Raw genomic sequence first — 16,045 nt, forward strand, 5'->3', positions numbered from 1 at the left:
CCTCTGATGTTAGGCTAATAGGTCAGGACTTCTTTGTTTTTTCTCTCCCTCCTTTCTTAAATAATAGGATCACATATACGGTCCACAGGAATAATTCCAGGATTCATAGAACATTGGAAGATGTTAACCAAAGCTTCCACTTTCTCTAAAGCCATATTTTTCAAAACTCTGGGATGCAGTTCATCAGGCCTTGGGATTTATCAGCTCCCAATGTCATAATTTATTGAAAATACTTGGGCACTGATATCAAACCTGGACACTGTACACTTCTTATTGTCCGGAGAGATCAGAAGATTGTAGTTTTGGTACTCTTGTGCAATATTAACACTGGGAAATATCCAATTAGCTGACAATTCATACACTATACTTGACTTCCCTCTCTATTGGAATTTCATTGTGTATATTGGATGGCCAGTTCACCTAAGGACCTTCTACACTATCAACCGGCCCATGGTAAGACATCTGACAAGGGTCTCAATCATCCACAATATTCATTCAGCATCCGATACAGGTTTTGCAAATTTCCAGATGCTTAGATGCAAAGTTATTATCATTAAATCCAGTGACTAAGACAATCCAGAAAAACTCAACCACAGTCAACAGAAAACAGGTGCACTGGGCCTGCAGTGAGGGATTCCCAAGATTCACCAATGGCCTGTTCAGTAAATGGCATTTTCTTCCCATTAATAAGATTCTTCTTCATCTTCTTAGGCAATCCCTTGGGATAGAGGATGACTTGCTTCCACTCCAGTTTTGAGGATTCTGAGGTGACCGACCAAGGTGGGGACCTCAGATTCCTCCACAGATGGGGCAGGAAGTGTCTGATGGGGTGGGAGGATGGTGCACTCCTTCCACCATTTACGCTGGTCTTCTCTATGCACCTGACACATGGACACAAAGTTCGCAGTGACATTCTTCTCCATGTTGAGTGGTCATTGGCCAAGGATTCCCAAGAGTTATTGGGGGTGTTGCATTTTTTTCCAGGAGGCTTTGAGAACATTGGTATTGGTATTGGTTTATTATTGTCACTTGTACCGAGGTACAGTGAAAAACGTGTCTTGCATATCAATTGTACAGGTCAACTTTTTCCTCTGTCCACTATTACAAGGCCCTAGAGCGTTGGCCCATGTGGACAGTTGGAGACAGGAGGTGTGATGACCGGACCATCAAGAAAACATCAGGTTAATGTTGGTGAAATTAGTCTGGCTTCCCAGATGCAGCATGAGGCTTGCAAACAGGAGCTGTTTCAAGTCAGGCATTGGTAATCAATACAAACAATGAGCAGGTGTAGCTACACTGCTTGGTATTCATTTACAACATCCCATTCCTATCTGCAGAGTTTGCTTTGTTTAAATGAGACAGATTAGTCTTCACCTCCAACAAACAAAATGACAACGTATAACTTGCTGGTCCCAAGTCATTATCAAAAGTGCACTGGTCTTATCCTCAGCACTAATGAATTGACAGTTGTACTCGGTGATGTAGTAAAATCAGTTCAGTACCAGGAGAAAAGAAGTATTATTTTATAATTCAGCTGGCTCCTCTTTTGTTCCAAAGGCCATCACCACTTGAAGATATCCGGCCATCTCTGCAATCTATGATATGTGCAATCTTCCTGCAGATTCTGAACACCTTTCTGACAACAAATTTGACATAGCCCCTGAATTGCCTGGACTACTGCTGGCCACACACGTGGGCAACTGATGCAGCTCATGTATCACTTGGACAACTGCTGGCCATACACAGGTGGTAACAGGTGCAGCCCCTGCATCACCCGGTCTACTGCTGGCTACACATGGTGGACAACAGGTGCAGTCCTGCATTACCTGGACTACTGCTGGCCACACACAGGTGAGCAACAGATGCAGCCCCTGCATTACCTGGACTGCTGCCGGTCACACACACAGTGCTTCACCAAGAGAAACAAGCCACAGAAGGTCAAACCAACTGAGGGGGAAGACTAACTGGTTCAGCCACGGTTCAGTAGGCAACGCTACTGTGCTTCTGTGTCAGAAATACCACGGTCAAGGCCCACTCTGGAGAAACGAATGTCTGATTCAGGCCAGCACTTCCATCCAATGCGGCACTCTTGAATCTGCCCTCTTTTGCACAAAACATTACAGCGAAGCCCCTTTGAAGAAGAGCAGAGGAGTTTCCTCAATACATGGCCAATAATTATCCTTCAATGCATGTCACTAAGATGTTTATCCTGCTATTATCACATTACTTGCAAACTGGCTGCAATAGTCTGTACATTACAACAATGACCACACTTCAACAGTATTTCATTGGGTGAAGAGCATTTTGGGGTGCTACGGAGTTGCAAAGGTGTTATAGAAACGTAAGCCTGACCCGAACTGTGACAAGACTGCAAATCTTGAGCTGTTTAAATATCAAGCTTAACTACATGCTGATGTGTTTCCTGAATCCTTAGACTCTTTAGCTGTTCAAATTCTACCTTACTGGTGTCCCACCTCACAATTAAACTGTTTAGGTTGAGTATCAGTAGCTGTCCTTCATTTATGGCTCACCAGTAGTGGGTCCAGGGGTATTGTGCAGCTCCCCTGGGCTATCGCTGAAATTACTTACACAATCAATTAGAAAAAAATTGAACTGGTTGTTAAAGTGATAAATGGGCTGCAAGAAACCGTTCCAAGATCATCACAAATATTTAAAACCCTCCACACACTTCCCACTGAGGACAGCTTGCACAGATTCCAAGTATCAGTAACACAGCTTTAGGATTCATGCTCGCAGCTGGCTGCTCGTCAGAACTCAAAGCAAATACGTAGCCAGCAGCAATACCTGTACATACCCACTACTGAAAGCACCTTCACACAGTCTGAATGACAGCAGTGCTGCTCAGCACAGGGGTACATTTGCTGCTCACACCTACCTCTGTCTCCCACACAGCAGATACTGGCTTCACCCACACAGCAGATACTGGCTTCACTGACACAGTCCCAGAACTTAGAGTGGCAGCTTCCTGACGGCTCACCTGTGGACAGACAGCCCAAAACCTCAGTCCCTCCTTCATAGGCTGATTGGTTGAACAACCACATCTCATGTGCTCTCTTTCAGGCTATTGGTGTTCTTTCCCTCATTTGCATCTACCAGCCTTGTTTACAATTCTCACAGTGTTTACTCATGGGATCATTACATGAAGTTATGAAAAAAGGCTCTAGCCAAACAAATCTGTGTGTTCCAAATCGGCTCAGCTCCTGTTCCTGCTCTGTAGTAACGAAAGGCAACAGGCAGTTCTCCTTATTTAACCGTTTCACAGCTGATGCCGTTCCTTGCCATTCTATTCCTTTTAGACCCTGGTTTCTAGAGAAACCAGCAATATCCCAGAGAGATTCTTCCTGTGTGGGAGGGTGTTTGCCAATTACTGTTCAGTCTAATCCTGTTCTCACACGTCACCACTAAACACAGCCACCCACCACACACACACACACATTCTGTTTCAGGGGTAACATCAAGGAACTGAGTTATTCTACTTAGCTCGAAAATTTAATAACCCTACTGATTAAAAGTCCAGATGTTAACTCAGTTTTCCTCTCCACTGATGCTGCCTGACCTGCTGAACATTTTTTGTACTTTCTGTTTGTAACAGTCCTGCTGCCCAATACTCTCCTACCTGTTGTGACATTGGAGAGAGGGGAACTAAAATCAAGGCACTGTTTCGGCTTAATGAGGAAGCATTGGGTTTGTGTTCAGAATTAATGGGGTGGTTTTGGGGAGGGTATAGGAGCTCAGGGATGAGAAACAAGCAGAGCAATGGTTGCCTGAGGGAAGCCATACCTGCCTGAATAGCAGGGTTATGTTTAAATAAATCTCTGCAGTCTCTTGGCCACCTGGCCAACCACTGACAGTAGCCCTTGGGAAGGGATTCACTCAAGTGCAAGATTTGTTTAACTGTGGTGGTCTGTGGATGAGACTCACAAGAGGGGTGAGCTGGAGAGGTGCCCTACTGTGGCCTGTGTGTAACCATGTCGCTCTGTCTGCTCTCAAGGTTGAAATGTTTGACTAGACTATCTTCTGTCTGGTCAGCTCTTGGCACTGAGCAACTGTTGCTTGGAATAGATTGTTCCACGTTCACTCTGATCAACAGGGAGTCCGCATTGCCAATCTCCTCAAATTCCCAATCTTCAGTGTGTCCTCACTGTCAACACCCCAATCTTCACAATCTACAGGTAACACTCATCTCTCCCCATCCTCCTTAAGTGCCAAGCTCCCCATTTTTCCAGTGTTCAGGAGCACTCACTACCAATCCTCATCTTCTAATCTACAAGGTATCCTCACTGCCAAACTCCATCTTCCAAATCTACAAGGAGTCCTCACTGCCAACCTCCCTGTCATTCCGATCTTTAAGCAATGACCTCCCTCCTATTGATAGATATTCCCCCAGGTAATCCTCCTGGGGGAATATCTATCGATGACACCATGTAGGATTACCTCCCAGACTCAACTCCAAACCCTCCTCTCTTGATTCCTGCCACAAGCAAAGTGATAAATTCAGGTGAAACTCCTAAGTACATGGATGGTTTTAGGAAAAATATCACACTTAATTACGTCTCCGACCCCCACTCTAATTTGAGTCAAAGGGAGAATGACTTTCCATGATAAGTATATTTGCATGAGCAACTACTCCATCACAGACGGCATTTGTGGGCCAACCAACGGAGTCCGTAAGGAAAACAATAGGTGATGAAAATGGGGTGCAAAGGCAGATCAAGCATCATCTAAGAGAGAGTTGGAAAGGCCCAAGGAGCTGAACGCTTTCCTTTCATGATCTTTCTACCTTCCTGTGATGGGGGTATACAGATTTCCTCCCATCTCTCCAAAGAGACAGAGTATTGCAAAATCTCAGTTTAGTTTCAACCACATCAGCACCATTGTTCAGCGTTAACATCCAGAGAAACCCAAATCATTAGATATGCCTCTTAAACATTTTTTTGTTTATTTCTGGTGTGTGGAAAGTCTTTGCATGGATGTTGGAGTGGGGAAAAAGTAGGTTGAAGATGGTGGAAAATCCTTGGTGTACACCGTATAATGATGTGATAGGGTTATCACAGGATCTCTATGGAGTGATCCTCCAAAACCTTCATTGTTTAATGGGGACAGTGTGAAGGTTGGAATTTGTACAAATAAACATGACAAACAGCACACGAACAGGCCATTCAGCCCAACAGGACCTCGCTGTGTCTATGTTTCACATAAGCCTCCTCTCACACTCTTCCTCAGCATTACTTTCTATTCCTGCCAACAGCATCTTGAGTTTATGCCTCCATTCATTAGATCATGGCTAGTTCACACCTTAACTCTATTGATTCTCTGTCATTTCATATCCCTTTAACACATGTGCCTCACAATTAATCCCAGGTTTGGAATTTTCTGTGGACAGAGCATCAGCAGTGGTTTTGGGGAGAGCATACTGGAATTCCATTCATCTTTTCCCACAGCAGCTGAGGACGAAAGCCTACCCCAGTGTAGAATCTACTCTTCAACACCTTCCATCTCCATGTTGGGTGGAGTGCCAATCAATTTATCACATCAACCACATTAACATGTCCTGCAGATAGAGTTGCTGCATATTTATTCAGCTGCCTTGCAAACATTGGCTCATGTAGAAATGGGGTGGGTTATTTGAACTAATTTAAGCGTCTTTTTGTATCTCTTTACTAAGTGAATTTTGTTGGTGGTAGAAAATTCAGTTTTACTGGGAATGCCAAATTAAGCACTGTTGGGAACATTCCGTTACTGAATGAAATGACTGGTTAGCTGTTACCAAAGTGGAATTCATAATCCTGGCAGCTGCAGCCAAGAGGACCCTATGGTGAACAGTTCACTGCACACATCCTCACTGCTTTCCAATGCAGAACAAAAAAAAATGAACAGGAACCCGACAATGTAACTCTAGTTAATGCAGCTGTTTACTGGGCAACAAACAAACAGCTGGAGGAATTCAGCACCCGTGGAGGAAAATGGACAGTCGATGTCTCCGGTTGAGACCCTGCATCAGGACTGAGAGGGTAGAGGGGAGGTGACCAGTATAAAGAACTGAGGGGGAGGGGTGAGGCAGGAGCTGGCAAGCAATAGGTGGATCAAGGTGAGGAGGGGTTGATGGGCAGATGGAGTCAAGTGGGGGAGGGAAGGGTGGAGGCAGTGAGAGAGGCTGGGAGGTGATGGGTGGAGGCAACAAAGGGCTGCAGATTATGGAATCTAATGAAAAAGGAAGGTGACAAGTGAAACCATATAAAGGAGGGATGGGGGCAGATGGGAACAGTAGGGGAAGGGGAGGGAATGGGGAACTGAGTGGGTAGAGTGTGTGGGTGATAGGCAGATAGAACTGGGGTGGGGGGGGGGGAAGACACAAGAGGGTGTGCGAGAGGACCTGGGTGGATCAAGAGAGAAAGGAACAGAGGGGTTTGGGTTATCTGAAATTGGAGAATGCAACGTTCATGCCTTCGGGTTATAGACGACGCAGTCAGAATATGAGGTGCTGTTCCTCTAGCTTGCGTTGAGGATCGCATGGATAGATAGCTCGGTGTGGGAATGGGGAGGAGGGTTGAACTGGCTTGCAACCAGAAGCAGTTTGTGCAGCTATAACCTTTATACTGCACCTTGCACATCACAAACTGAGTGGATATCTACTTTGTGCACACGACTCTGTTCTCAGAGGAAAGGCAGACCAAAATTGTCTCAGTGGCAGGAGGCAGAGGGTAATGGCTGATGAGTGCTTTGGCTTTTGTTACCAGTACCAGTACGCAATGGTTTGCTTTTTGTTGTATATATTAATGACTTAATCTTACATGTTGAAGGGTTTTAAAGAAGGAAAGCTATTGACTTCAGAGGATATACATGGACTGATCAACTAGGTAGAAAAATAGTAAATAAAATTTAATCAATAGATGCATGAGATAAACAATTTGAGGAGGTGCAACAAGGCAAGAGATTTTCCAGTGATAGGGAGGTTATCGAGGAGTGTAGAGGAAGAGGTGGATCTCAGAGTGCATGTTCATAAATCCATGGAGGCAGTGGAACAGATAGCTAGAATCCTTTATTAGCAGAGATACGGAACACAAGTGTGGGGAGTTTGTACAAGAGCACTTGTTACAACATGGCTTGAGTACATCATATAGTCTGGGTATAAGAAAGGAAAGATTGTACTGGAGATGTTTACAAAAATATTGGCAGGACTGAAAAAATGTAATTTTGAGGAAAGCTTGGATAGACTGAGGTCGTTTTCTTTGGAACCATAGAAGCCTAAAGACGATTTAATTGAAATGCATAAAATCAGGAGCAGCCTGGAAATTATGAGCAGCCTGAAAGGACACATTGCCCTTGGACGGAGGTCAAAAACTAAGGGATGTAGATTTAAACTACAGGGACTCCTGGGTTACAAATGACGTGACTTATGGAAATCTGACTTTACACAAATTCTCCCGTACATTTTAAAGCATTTTTCAAAATAGTAATAACAATAATAGAATGTTTCATGGTACTCATTAATAACTGGATACAGTGTATATTCCACTGGTATAATTACGGGTAGTGTTAAAGTGATTAGTCAATGAAATGAAAGAATTATACTAAGCGTAAGTAGGATGGTACGATATGGGTTACTATAGAAAACAGACATTTCTGACTTATGGAGAAATCAGTTTACAGACAGTTCTCAGGAACAGAACCTTTACGTAACCTGGGGACTGCCTGTAATTGATAGAGGGATTAAAGGAAGAGGGATGAGAGATTTTTTTTCACCTGAGGGTGGAAGGGGCCTGGTATTCACTGTCTGAATGCATGGTAGAGGCAAAGATCTTATCACAAGTGTCTGATGTGGATGTGAAGAGCTGTGACCCATAGGACAGGCACATAGTGCAGAAAGATGGGATTAGGTTGGGCAGTTGTCTGACAACATGATGAGCCAAATGGTTTCTATGGTTAGAGGTGTATAAGATGATGAGGGGTATAGATAGAGTGGACAGCCAGCACCTTTTCTCCAGGGCAGCAATGGCCAATACCTGAGGACATCAGTTTAAGGTCAGTAGCGGAATGTTTAGGGGAGATGTCAGAGGTGGGTTTTTTACACAGAGTGTGGTGGGTGCCTGGAACGCACTGCCAGGGTTGGTGGTAGAGGCTGATACAATAGGGACATTTAAAAGACTCTCATGGAAGTAAGAAAAATAAGAGGGTTATGGACTGTGTAGCAGGGAAGAGTTAAATTGATCAGGGGTAGGCGTACACAGTATATAGGTCGGCACAATGTTGTGGGCTGAAGGGCCCATACTGTGCTCTACTGTTCTATGTTTCCTACCATGCTATAAATTTTCTGTGATTCTATGACTGACTAGTCGAAGAATCGCCATGAAGAAGGAGCGCCAGCATCTCTACTTTCTTAGAAGTTTAAGGAGATTCGGCATGTCATCGAAGACTCTGACAGACTTCTACAGATGTACAGTGGAAAGCATTCTGAGTGGTTGCACAGTGCCCTGGTATGGAAACTCCAATGCACAGGAACACAAGAGGCTACAGCGAGTGGTGGACTCAGCCAATTCGTTCATGGGTACAGCTCTCCCCACCATCGAGGGCATGTACAAGAGGCGATGTCTCAGGAATGCAACATTCATCATCAGGGACCCCCACCATCCGGGCCATTCCCTCTTCTTGATGCTGCCATCAGGCAGGAGGTACAGGAGCCAAGACCCACACCTCAAGGTTCAACAACAGCTTCTTCCCCACTGCCATCAGGTTCTTGAACTGACCTGAAAGACCTTAACACTACCTTAGACTATATTTTTCTTCTCTCTCTCAATCTTGTATTAGTGTCATTGTGTTTATTTTGTTGTTTATTTTGCGCACGTGTAAGTTATATATAATTTGTGTTAATTTAAGTTGATGTTAACCTATGCTTGTCCTTGTCTTGTAAAGTACTGTGCTGCTACGGCAAAAAGCTAATTTTTCCTGGCATTTATACCCTGTGTAGGTGTGCCTATGACAACAATAAACTTGAATTTGAACTTGAACTATTCAACATTGTCACAGTAGCAGATACAACAACTTATCTTTATACCAAGGCTTTAACAAAGTCAAATATCCCAAGGTATATCAGAGGAGAATTATCAGACAAGATGTCACATCAAGGCACAGAAGGAGATGAAGGAGAAGTGAAAGATTGAATCTGAGGAAGGATCTTAGAGAGGTAGAGAGGAAGAAATGTTTAGGGAGGGAATTCCAGAGATTGGTATTGAAATGGCTGGAGGGACAGCTGTCAATGGTGCAGTGAAAGAAAGAGAAATAGAGGACCACAGAGCTGGGAGAGAGTTCTTGGCTTGGAGATAGTTACAGAGCTAGGGATGGCTTAGATCATGGAAAGGCATTAGGAGTGAGAAGGCTACACTGGATATTTAGCTAGACTGGGAGCTAATTTACAAACTGCAAGAGGAACTCAGCAGGTCAGGCAGCATCTATGGAGGTTAGCAGTCCAGATGAAGGGTTTTGACCCGAAACATCAACAGATGCTGCCTGACCTGCTGACTTTCTCCAGCAGTTTGTTTTTTACTCCAGATTCCAGCATCTGCAATCTCTTGTGTCTCCAGGAGCTAATCTGGGTCAGAGGGCACAGGGGTATTGGGTGAACAAGTCTTGATGCGAGTTTTGGACAAGCTCAAGTTTACAGAGGCTGGAAGGTAGTTGGTACAGTCACCCAGCACAAATACTTAGGAAACAGACACTGTCAGGGCAGATTTCTTCATTTTATTTCTATTTTCCACTCACAGCCACAGACCAGTGTACTGTAATCAATGAACTATCAATCTGCCTGCAGAAAACTTGTCTTCACAGCACCCTTGGTGAATGAACTACACACGCAGAGATTATAAGAAGAGTCCTAAGGACACCTCTGCTGCAATTATTATTCAAACATTACACATTGTGGCACAAATTTGACCGTGAGCCAAGCTGAAACATTGCACGTTCCCCCTCACCATTAATCTGGGCTGTATCTGAGATGCCTGACCCAGAACTGTCAAAGCCCAGATCCCAGGTGAGGACAGCTGGGTTCATTGCCAGTCGAGGCCGGAGTTAAAACTCATGATGCCAGCAGTCTGATGCTTCCCTGCCTCACTCAATTAACACATTTAGCCACTCCCAAAGAATGGTTCAGGCAGATAAACCAGGAGAATGATACAGCTTCAGTCAGAATAACCTCTGTCATGATGAAGAATATTCATACCTTTTTCCCAGATACTGCAACCAAACCCCCTTCACAGCCCTCCCCAACAAGCAACTAGTTGTGCTACTGAATATCTCCATTCTGCTCCTGTTCCTGCCTGCATTGGCCTCCTAACCTACAGCAACTAAACTGGTCAATCTCAGCGAATGCATCTTCAATTGCTTCCCATCCGACTTAATGCTGATTTTAAATACTTCACAGCCCAATCATTTCCGATCTTTTCAATCTGCCAGTTCCAGCGTGACGCTATTACAGCGACAGTGATCGGGGTTCAATTCCCATCGCTGTCTGGAAGGAGTTTGTACGTTCTCCCGTGTCTGCGTGGGTTTCCTCCGGGTGCTCCGGTTTCCTCCCACATTGCAAAGACGTAGGGGTAGGTTAATTTGGGTTTAAAATGGGCGGCGCGGACTCGTTGGGCCAGAAGGGCCTGTTACCACGCTGTAAATAAAATTTAAATTTAAATTTAAAATTCCTTGACAATTTCTTTTTGCCAATCTAACTTCCATTTCATTCTCTTCAGGATTATAGAATTGTTTTTAAATCCCACTTGTCTTTCTAAGGGTCTTTTCAACGTCTCAATGAAATGACTCCTGTATGTCACCTTACAACTTTGCACCCCATGTGGATTTTGGTAAAACTCTTTCCCTGTTTGCAGCACCTGGCTTTGGCCCAATGAGGTAGAAATTGGGTGTGCATGATTTCTGGAGAGTTCCTAGATTCCCAGGATGCCTGACAACTGTCCAAAGTCTCAGAGGATCTTCAGGCATCTCAGATGGATGCCTAAACAGACACTAGGCCCCTTGAACACACTCGTAACAGGCCAATCACCCAGTTTAAATCTCCACTGACGAACTGAATTGGCCAATGTAAACCATGTCACCAGGCTTTTTGGGCACGAAGCTCAGGGCACATTGGGCACACTACCCAACGGTAAGCACTGTTACCTGCTGACTATCAAGTACTCCTGAGGGTCACTGCCAACCCCTGTGATGGAACGTACCACTTTTGAGGAGAGAGTGGTTAGGCTGGGTTTGTTTTCCTTGGAGCAGAGTAGACAGAGGGGGATTCTGACCTGAGGTATGCAAAATTATGAGCAGCATAGACAGGGTAGATAGAAGGAAACCTTTCCCCATACCAGAGGTCATAGGTTTAAATAAGGAGTAAGAGATTTGGAGGGGATCTGAGAAAGATGTTTTTCTTCCAGGGGGAGGTTGGAATCTGGAATGCAGTGCCTGAGTTGATAGTGCAGGCATTGCACTGCTATCTTTGCACCATTCTGCTGTTTTTACGCTTGTCATTGTATTGATTGTTGAATTTATTATTACCATGTATATTGTTTACTCTGCAAACTTCATGCGATCAAGGAATTTCATTGCACTTGGTTGTATATGACAATAAACTAAGCTAATCTAATCTAATCTAATCATAACATTGAAGAAGTATTTAGCCAAGCACTGGAATCACCAAGATACAGAAGTCTGCGAAGCAAGTGCTGGCAAAATGATTAGTAATAGATTGGTTACTTGATGGTTGCACAGAGTTGGTGGACCAAAGGGGCTGTATTGTGCTGCATGACTTTATGACCCTATGTTCCAACACCTGCTGACTTCCCCAAGGGTTACTGCTGATGAGACAAGAATCCAAAACTCTCATGCTGAAATGTTTGAGCTGCCTCTGCTGGGGTGATGAAGTCTGGCAGCTCACTTAAGGCTGAGGAATGTTCTGTTAATTCCAATCACTTACCACTACGCACAAACAGAAAGAACTGTTGAGTAGTTAAAAGTTTCCAGTAAGTCAATCTCTTGGCTGTGACACAGAATTACTAATATACGAAAATAAAACAGAAATTGCAGGAAATACTCAGTGGGTCAGGCAGCATCTGTGGAGGAAAATTAAGTTCAACTTCAAGTTTATTGCCATGGGCATACACACCCAGGGTATAAATGCCATGCAAGTTAGGTTTTTTGCAGCAGCAGCACAGTACTTTACAAACATGACAACATAAATTAACATAAATTTAAATTAACATAAATTACACTTAATTTACACAACAAAAATGAACAAAAATAAACATAACGACATTAGTAAAAGTTGAGGGAGAATAAAAGGATATATAGTCTGAGGTGGCATTAGGGTTTTTCAGGTTGGTTCAAGAACATGACGGCAGTGAGGAAGAAGCTGTTGTTGAACCTTGAGGTGTTGGTCTTCAGGCTCCTGTACCTCCTGCCTGATGGCAGCAACAAGAAGAGGGCATGTAATAGTTCACACTGATTACCTTTCTTTGGAACTTTCTGATGGATGTTAACTCAGTTTCTTCCTCCACAGATGCTGCCTGACCTGCTGAGTAATTTTTAGTTTTACTTGAGATTTCTAGCATAGAGTCACAGAAATATACAGCACAGAAACAGGGCCTTCCTGCCCACCTTGTCCATACCAACCATAATGCCTATCTGCACTGTCCATTTGTCCATATTAGGCTCTCTCCACCTTTCCTACCAGAGTATCTGTCCAAATGCCTTTTAAACATTGCAATTGTATCGAGGTTTTAGTTCACTGATTATTCTGTGTGGTTGCCTACCTAATTAATAAGTCCAAAGTAAATACAAGGACTGATTTGATGTTAATCAGATTTCAATGATGCATAATACAGAAACACTACCAAAGAGGCAAGAACTCCATATGGGCCTGTCACAGGCAGTGAGTAACAGGTAGCACTCAGGGCATGTCAGTGGGTGAACCGTTTGTGTGATGTGACCCTCAGTCATTGGACAAGAAGGCTTCAAATCCCAGGCCCCTCCAGAATGGAGTTGACTGATCTCAATTCGAATATTGCATTTGGTCAATGTTAACAATGAAAGAGGAAAAGATCAGGCAGAGTTGTTGCTCCTGACTACCCATGTGTTCACCCCTTAATCACCTCCTGCCCCACCTGTGGCAGAGTCTGTGACCTCTACATTGGCCTTACCAATTTCCTCAGAACTCACAAAACTGGAGTAGGAACAAGTCATCCTTGACACCAAGGGTCTGCTGAAGAGTAGAGACATTGCACGGGGAGTGGAACCATAAACTGGACATGCTGGGCAGGGACAATGGAGTGGATGTCATCAGTGAACCAGAAAAGTTTTCATAAACAATGCAATAGTTGCCATTACTGATACCAACTTTTCATTCCAGGTTAAGCCAACAAAATTTAATTTCCCCGGGTGGGATTTGAACTCATGACTCCATGTCATTAACGCAGGCCTCAGGATTGCTCATGCAATTAAACAACAATGCTTGAATCATATTCTAAGGACATGGAATTAACTAACTTGGGAGGAGGATTAGGTGGGCGTTAAGGAAATTTATGGCGTGGGTCTGGAACTCACTTCTGGGGTGCCAGCACAGGCAGAAGAACCCACCACACTTAACCAAGTGAAGTGCCATCACCTACCAGAACGTGAAAATGGGAATAGCCTCAGTAGGTTTGTTACAGCTTGCATGGACATGATGGGTCGAATGACCTCTGTGAATGGATTTCTCTGCTTCTAGGGATATATGAGTTCTGTCCTAGGCTTGGGATTGCCAAGTCTCCTGACATGAATCTCCAAGGTGCTGCTTCTAACCACATCAAGGGAGAACATTCTTTAAATTTCATGAATCAATAGCTCTGAACTGAACCCCACCACCATCGCTCTATGTGTCAAAACCTCCTGCTGCACTGTTTGCTGTCACATGCTTCAGGTTATTGGAAATCTAGCTGAGAGCAAGAAAGTGGGATTGGGACAGAGAGATGCCGAGGCAAGGGCCTTGGGGGAAGAGGTTTGGGTGACAGGGACAAATGCCTTCACAGAGTTATACAGCACAGAAACAGGCCCTTCGCCCCAAGGGTGGTGTCAGACTGAGAGAAGCAGGAGTAAAGGAGTGACTGAGAATAACACTGGGAGGAGCACAGAAGAAAGGAGCAAGTGGGAGTACGAGGTGGAGGGAATGAATGGTGGATGGGAGTAATACTGAAAGAAACAGGGAATGAAGGGGTGGGACTGAAATTGGGAGCGGGAAGCAAAGGGGTATGAAAGTAGGCATCTCATTGTGGATGAACAGTGAAAGACCATTTCCCCTCCTGAGGAAATAGGAATTCAAGGGATAGAGACCCCACCCAGAGACCTGTGCCCCTGATTTAACATTGTGGTCCCAGCCATCATGCAGTTATGCCCCAGCATCATTCTGCAGCTTGTGGTATTGGTATTGGTTTATTATTGTCACTTGTACTGAGGTACAGTGAAAAACTTGTCTTGCAAACCGATTGTACAAGTCAATTCATTACACAGTGCAATTACATTGAGTTAGTACAGAATGCATTGAGGTAGTACAGGTAAAAACAATAACAGTACAGAGTAAAGTGTCACAGCTACAGAGAAAGTGCAGTGCAATAAGGTGCAAGGTCACAACAAGGTAGATAATGAGGTCAGAGTCCATCTCATCATATAAGGAAACTGTTCAATAGTCTTATCACAGTGGGATAGAAGCTGTCCTTAAACCTGATGGTATGTGCCCTCAGGCTCCTGTATCTTCTGAACACTGAGATCTGAGGGAGAAAAGGGTTAATTTAAAGTAAAATATATGGGATAAATTTTTTGAAGAATAGCTCATTCCTCCATGTATAGTTTTATTTATAAATGCTTGGGCTAAACCAAACTGGATTAAATATAATTTTTCAAAAATGTAATGTGCTAAATGGATGTTTTGTTTTTAGTCTCTTTGGAACAGGGAACAAGCTTAGGCTATTTAGCCTGGCCAGCAAGGCTGCATCAGTCAGCACACTGTTCCATCCTTTTTTTATGTCCAATACCGTTGACTTCACACTTGCCCGCACTGTAATTCAGTGGTATAGTTGGGTGGGTAAGTAGCACAGCTAGTCGAGCTGCTGTCACACAGCTCCATTGACCGAGGTTCGATCCCTGACCTCCAGTGCTGCCTGTATGGAGTTTGTACGTTCTCCGTGCAAGTGTGTGGCTTTTGGCATTGGTACTGGTGTGGGTTTATTTTTGTCACATGTACTGAGATACAGTTACAAGCTTTTGCTTGCGTGCCATCCAGATAGATCAATCCATACATTAGTACATCAAGGTAGTAAGAAGGAGAACAGAATGCAGAATTCCAGTTACAGAGAAAGTGCAGTGCAGGTAGACAAGCAAAGTGCAATGGTCATGACCCAAAGGCGTACAGGTTGGTAGGTTAATTGGCCGCTGTAAATTTCCCCTAGAGTATAGCTGAGTGGTAGAAACTGGGAGGAGTTGATAGAAATGTGGGGAGAATAGATTACAGAGAAAAAGTTGGTAGGGAACAGGATTGCTCCATGATCTGGCATAGACTTGTTGGGCCGAAGTGGCCTCCTTCCACGTTATATTGAAATATGAAACATCTACCTGGGGGTGACCCCTGAATACTCCGGCTAGAACACCTGGATTCAGATTATGGCCTTGTTAGGCTGCAGTTGAAATAGGTTGCAAGGCAGGTGAGAAAAATGATGATCCCAAAATTCTGGAGCAGAGTATTGAACACCATGGCAGCCTGCAGCATTGCCAGGCACTTTCATTTGTAGGTGTGAGGTGAGGTACTGCCGAGTGTTTAAAACACTTCATCCATGCTCAGTAAGACATTAAGATGTCCTAGAGAAATCACTGAGCTTTGCAAGGTACCTAGGAAAAGAACCACAGAGACTTACAATGAAAAGTATACCTCTTTTTAATTTTGTTATCAGTAACAATATCAGTAGAGGATAAAATGAATGGCCAACCTTACCTGCAGGATATATGAGGCATGGAAACA

General features: G+C 44.0%; 1 protein-coding gene across 7 annotated transcripts in view; it reads right to left on the reverse strand.

Moving 5' to 3' along the window:
• LOC127567449 (leucine zipper putative tumor suppressor 3) overlaps positions 1-16,045 on the reverse strand; it is a 340,413-nt gene that overhangs the window by 64,358 nt on the left and 260,010 nt on the right. The window contains exon 1 of one of the 7 annotated variants that reach the window (XM_052010363.1): positions 2,897-3,020. The exons of 4 other annotated variants lie outside the window; for them this stretch is intronic. The gene's annotated coding sequence lies outside the window, so the exon portion shown is untranslated. Of the gene's footprint in view, positions 1-1,965; positions 2,110-2,896; positions 3,021-16,045 lie in introns of those variants that run through there. 2 more of the 7 variants (XM_052010359.1, XM_052010361.1) reach the window with 2 other exon arrangements.

Source organism: Pristis pectinata, chromosome 2, assembly GCF_009764475.1.
Source record: "Pristis pectinata isolate sPriPec2 chromosome 2, sPriPec2.1.pri, whole genome shotgun sequence".
In the NCBI taxonomy this organism is placed as follows: Eukaryota; Metazoa; Chordata; class Chondrichthyes; order Rhinopristiformes; family Pristidae; genus Pristis; species Pristis pectinata.